This window comes from Crassostrea angulata, chromosome 2, assembly GCF_025612915.1.
Source record: "Crassostrea angulata isolate pt1a10 chromosome 2, ASM2561291v2, whole genome shotgun sequence".
Lineage (NCBI taxonomy): Eukaryota > Metazoa > Mollusca > Bivalvia > Ostreida > Ostreidae > Magallana > Magallana angulata.
The window spans coordinates 43,669,124-43,675,123 of record NC_069112.1 but is presented as its reverse complement, the minus strand read 5'-3'; the positions used below and the strand labels follow the sequence as shown (position 1 = coordinate 43,675,123).

At 33.8% G+C, this 6,000-nt stretch overlaps 1 pseudogene; it reads right to left on the bottom strand.

Annotated features, from left to right (window-relative positions):
• LOC128174371 (multiple epidermal growth factor-like domains protein 10) overlaps window positions 1–6,000 on the bottom strand; it is a 346,250-nt pseudogene continuing 340,250 nt past the window's right edge.

Sequence of the window (6,000 nt, the reverse complement as noted above, 5' to 3'; positions counted from 1 at the left end):
TTAAGCCTTAATTTTCAGGACAAATCTGCTAAAAAGCTGTAAAACAGTTATGAAGGAGGTTTGCACTCCCTGCCAGATTAATCGAGTCGCACAAAAAATAATAATGTTATGAACACTACCTTTATTACAAAAGTAACCTTTCCAGCCAGGCTTACATCCGGAGTCACACAAACCAGTTACATTATTACATCCGGCGCATGTGTCGAGGCATCTCTCAGAGCAATCGTACCCAAAACATCCGTGTGAGCAAGCTTGTTTAATTAGAAAATGTTGATACATTTATCGCATTTAATTATTAATGCACACATAGTTTCGTAAGCAAGTGCCTAGTTATATAGTACTCACGTGTTTTACACAAGCTCCCCCAATATCCAGCATCACATCCAGTTAAGCACGTTCCATTTACATGGTTACACGTCTTTACGTCACGACAATTTCCACACGTTTCATTGCATTTACGCATGTCCTTCAGGACACACTGAAATAAAGATATGAGATAAACATGTATGACTTTTTTTTATAGATACTTGTTTTATTGGTTATTAATTTTTCATAAGTAAGCTAGGTGGCTTCTATGTATGAGGATGAAAAAGATTAATTGAGAATCAGCTAGTAGTTATAATAGTAAATTTGAAAGAGAGGGAAATAAATGAAGAGTTATATAAACCAGGTTATTATAATTATAAAACCTACTAAATCAAGAACATAGGCGTAGTCACAGGGGGGGCAGCGGGGGCACTAGCCCCCCCCCTTTCAGATATGGGGGGGCAAGAGTATGTCTGTGCCCCCCCCCCCCCCCCACTTAATGTCGAACAAAATCACAGCTATGTTGAAATTATATTAAACCATTATAACAGTTCTCATTTTATGGCAAATTTATTTTATTTTCAGCAACAACTGAGTAAGCATTTCTCTTGAAGTAATAGTAATGTATAGTAATTAAATCTGTCGAGACCTCTTGTGTTCGCATGTTTGGGATAGGGAGTGCGGGTCATAAATTTGACCTAAGTTTAGACGTTTCTGTTTCACTCAGCATCTGTTATCTAACAAAATTACATGAGAGGTACAAGCTGCCCCTTGTGCTGACATCTAAAAGTCATTATTTATTTGCTGTATCTCATTTCTTGTTTAACACATAGGCCGTGAAGTAAGATTTGTCAAACCTCTGGATTTTTTAATTATTTGCTGATTCATTAGTGATTATATGCTTGCAGTCTGACCATCTCTTTCAATCAGTAAGTTTTTATGATTATTTTGTTTTGTGTTATTAGCAAAATGATTAAATTGATATAGAATTAATACATCATAGATGAAACTGTTGTATAAGACCACTCATTCACGCTATTCTGGAGTTAACAAATTGAAATATTAATGTTACTGTAACTAAAACAAAAATCAAGTTAAATCTATTTGAACACCTGGAATTTTATTTCAGAACAATGAATGAACTTGCCAATTTATTGTCAGCAATGAAGATAAACGATGAGGACTCTGTGGTAAGCATACGTTTAAAACATTTGCGAAGAGTCCAGGGTGATTCGTGTCAACCTGATTATGAAAGACTCCAATCAGATAAATTAGCGTCAATGTTAATTCCATCGGAAATCAATCCCCATAGATATGACAATCCCAAGGATTACTTTAAACAGCAGTTCTTTGAAGCATTAGAACAAGCTGTAGGCACTCTTGAAAACAGATTTGAACAAAAAAACATGACCATCGTCAAGGAAATCGAATCACTTTTGTTAAATGCAGCAAATGGAGAGTTGTTTTCTGTGTCTGAAGAAATTGCCATGCTTTACAAAGATGATATTTCTTTTCCAAGGCTTGAACAGCAGCTCAAAATGTTGCCTGATATTTTCAAAGTTGACAGTGAAAATGAAATCAAAAAAGTTACCTTGATAGATACAATTTGTCAACACATGAAGGAGCCTATCACAAAGAAACTTCTGTCAAAAGTTACGAAGCTTGTACAAATTTATCTTACCATTCCAGTCACAACTGCCACACCAGAAAGATCTTTTTCGTCCTTAAGGAGGATTAAAACCTACCTCCGAAGTACAATGACGCAGGCAAGATTGAATCACTGTATGACTTGCTTTGTTCACAAAGAGAGAACAGACCAAGTCAACATCAAAGAAATAGCAAAGTCATTCATCCAGAAGATTCCAAGTCGGAAACTGTACTTTGGAAACTATTAACTATAGTTTTATTAAGACTGTTCTCTTTCAGTTTGGTTTCCAAGAATTAAGTATTGAATTATCTAAGGACTCTTCATTTTCAAACCTACATGTATAAGTTTAATAAATTTGTTTTGCATCTGAAAAGTATTCTTTATGTTTACATATATGTACTTTAGAATATATTCTAGCCATTCCGAATCTCATCAAGATTAGTAATTTCTACAAGATAGCTGCAGTATTGGAGATTCTGATTGTGGTATACCTGTGATGAATGTCAATCAACTTTAAATGCACTATTTGAAGTCCTCTCATTCAACTTAGACAGGGGCTTGATATTACATGTTTTACATCTTAATTTCTTTATATTACACGTTTTACATCTTTCTTGGATTTGAGCCCCCCCACTTTTAAGTTTGTGACTACGCCTCTGAAGAAAAAGTAGATGCTGCAAATAGACAGCTATACCTGCACCAAATGTTTGTCCCTAAAAAACCCTCTTTTGTACTAGTTATAGTAAAAAAGTAGGTCACATGCAATTTCCGGTACATTTTAAAAATCATAATTTTCTTAAAAGATGGGATCCCATTGCATAATGTACATGAGCGACCCTTTAAGTTTACTTTCGGGTTTACTATCGGTTTACTCTGGGTCTGCTTTTTGAAAATGTGTGTCCTCTCGAGGTTAACTTTGAATCCACTCGGGGTTTATTTTAGGTTTACTCGGGGTTTGCTTTTTGGAGACCACTGACCAATGAAGTGTGAAGCAGTAGTGTATCAGCCCTGATACGCATATTTTGGACTAGGTGAGGCAGCAACCGGAAGCTAGAGCTTTATCGCCCTCAGGGCTAATATTTCTCTGTCTCAGATCGTCGTCAAGATTGAGGGTGCATTGCCCTAAAACTTAAAATCGTAATTTTCCCATAACGTCGGAAAATTCTTTTTTAATCCAAAAAAAATGAAAAATAATAATTTTATAATGGCACCAACCAGTGGTCTGCATCTAAATAAGGGGGGGGGGGGTAACCTACGCAACGGTTGTGTATTTAGAACAATAGCATGCTTTATTTAAAATCAATCAAAGTTGCAATTATTGAGGATACAGAGAAGGATGAAATACAAGACTGCATCTTAGATTACCATAGTTCAGATAGTAAACATTAAGCGGTTAAAGGAGTTGACGCGTATAGACGTTCTTAAACAATCTTTTATAGTATGGAGTTTCATGAATTAAACATGACAGGAAACTTACAAAATTCAAGTGAAAAAAATGACTCATAACGAACCTAATCAAGATGGAAGTTTCTCTTTTGATCTTTTTAAATTATAAACAATAGTGCGTCATCTTAGTGGACAGACCCATTCTCTAATACATAAAATGACAACGATATGTCAACAAAGGCCGACAACTTCTCTGTGCAATACACACATAATAGGAAACCAATGGAATGAGTTATGAAAATCCGATGAAGGAAAACCAATGTCGTAAATAAATGGGTTCTTTTTGATAAATGATAATCATTATTTAGAATTTAAATTGGATTTTTAATCAAATATAATTGGTTTTAGATATATGATAGAGGATCTTATGGATATGACTGAAATGAAACATGCAGGCACTGTAGAAACAAAACTATTGCTTTCCGATTAATGGTACTTGCTTAACTGGATGTGATGTTGGCTATGAAGGAGCCTTATGTAAAACACGTGAGTAGGCAATTTTGAGGCATATAATTCAATTAACAGATGTGTTCTTTTGTTACAACATTTTCCGATATTATTTTCAGTATAAAAATTGCAAAATTAAAGCAAAAATAATATATATATTTGTCCACTCGCGCCGGATCTCCTCGGCCATGTTCGAGGAATGATCATCACTTAAAAGTTAAATATATGTGTGCGTTTTCTTTTGTTGATTTAAAAAAAAAATTGTACAGTTTTCAAAATAATTTAGACTTACAAACCAACCATTAATTTATGTCTGACGATGTTTCCAATTTGGAGTTATATCGCTTTTATTAATTTTCAGAATGACCTTTTAATTTACAATCAAATGTTTAATTAAATAAATGCAAGATGGACATACTTTTATAACATACAATTAAAACAGTTCTTGTATTAACGGCAATTTAAACTCAAACATTTTCATATACATGCAAGTGTGCGTGTGCGAATCTTGTGTATTAGATAACCGCTTAACGCTAGGTAGAGCAGCCGTGGCTGATCTCCTTGGCCGTGGGTGAAGGATAGATTACTTTAAAGTACAAATAAGCACAGCTCAGAACCCAGCAAGATTTGACAAGTTTATATTTTCTTTAGTACAAGCGATTTTTTCACATTTTCATGGTAAAAAGTTGCAAAAGCTTTTTCTTTTTTCGAATATGCTAAAACAATTATAGTTTACCATACATATTTTCAGAAAGTTAATTTAAAAATTTTCCGTAAGGGCAGACAGCTCTTAAAAAAACTGAAATGCACAAGCTCATTTAGTTTACTACATACATACAACCGATTTTGGTTTATGGCAGTCTCATAATAGCTTTAAAATATGTATTTGATGAAGTATAGATCAATCAACATTGTTTAATTCGCCTACGTTATGGATGGACTAATTTAATACTACTAATCCTAAATTTCGTCAACATTATTTCGTTATGAATCAGTGTTAAAGTTATTTTAGATATTGTTGTACATATAGTCTGCCCGATAAAATTCCGTTCCAAACTTTAAATAGTATGAACGCTACCTTCGTGGCAGAGATAACCTATCCACCCAGAGATACATCCAGAATCGCAAACGCCATTCACATTGTTACATCCGGCACATGTGTCATTGCATTTTTCAGCACATTTATTTCCAAAATAACCACGTGGACATGCTTTTTTTAAAAAAAGAAGAAAATGTGATTTTTACACAATAAAACAGCTGTAACTGATTTAGAAAAATATGATTTTTTTTTTCTGTTAGTGCAAGCCTGAGCATAATAACTAGGCATATTACGGGTCGCAACAGCTAAATAATGCTGCATTAAGAACTACACATTTCTCATCGTTTGTAGTGTATGTCATACGTTTGAAAAACTAGATGACCTTTGTATACAAATTCACATTCGGCATTCTTACATAATGACAAAAAACCCACAAAATTCAAGGGCTGCGTAGTTCATTATGAAAGACCAAATACTGTTTTTTGAGTTTCAAACTGGGTTTGCTAAGTATAATTAGACAATTTGATTTCTGAAGTTTTGTACATGTTTGCTGAAACAATGTATGATACATGACCCGTAAATAGAAGTGATTACTATGTATCATGCTAAACTGCATCGAATATACTGAAAAAAGCTACTGTTTGTTATATAAAAAATTCCGCGTTAAATATTTATACCGGTATAAAACTGTTTAACTGATAAAGTCTAACTCGTTCTATGCTATAGCTGTTATTCCTTTAATGTCAATAAGAAATTTGTAAGAAATCGTACAGAAAATTCGCTAAAAACAGACAGCTGAGAGTACTTCAAACTGTCGTACTTTTATACTCTATAGGACCATTAGTTACAAATTTGAAAATTCCTTGGCAAAACAAGGAATTGAGCTTGTTTTAATCTCACCCCGCTGCTTCATCCGAGAATACGCAACCAAATACGCCTCTGACAAATCAAAATTAGAAACAATAAAATGAATTATATTTATTTTTTTTTTATTTTGTAAGGCCGCGAACATGCCATTCAATAAACATTAGAGCAGTCAACAAATTCTTAAATTTCATGTGTCTTTAAATAGATATGCAATGCAGGAATGAACAATTGCGGTAAAATTTCATTA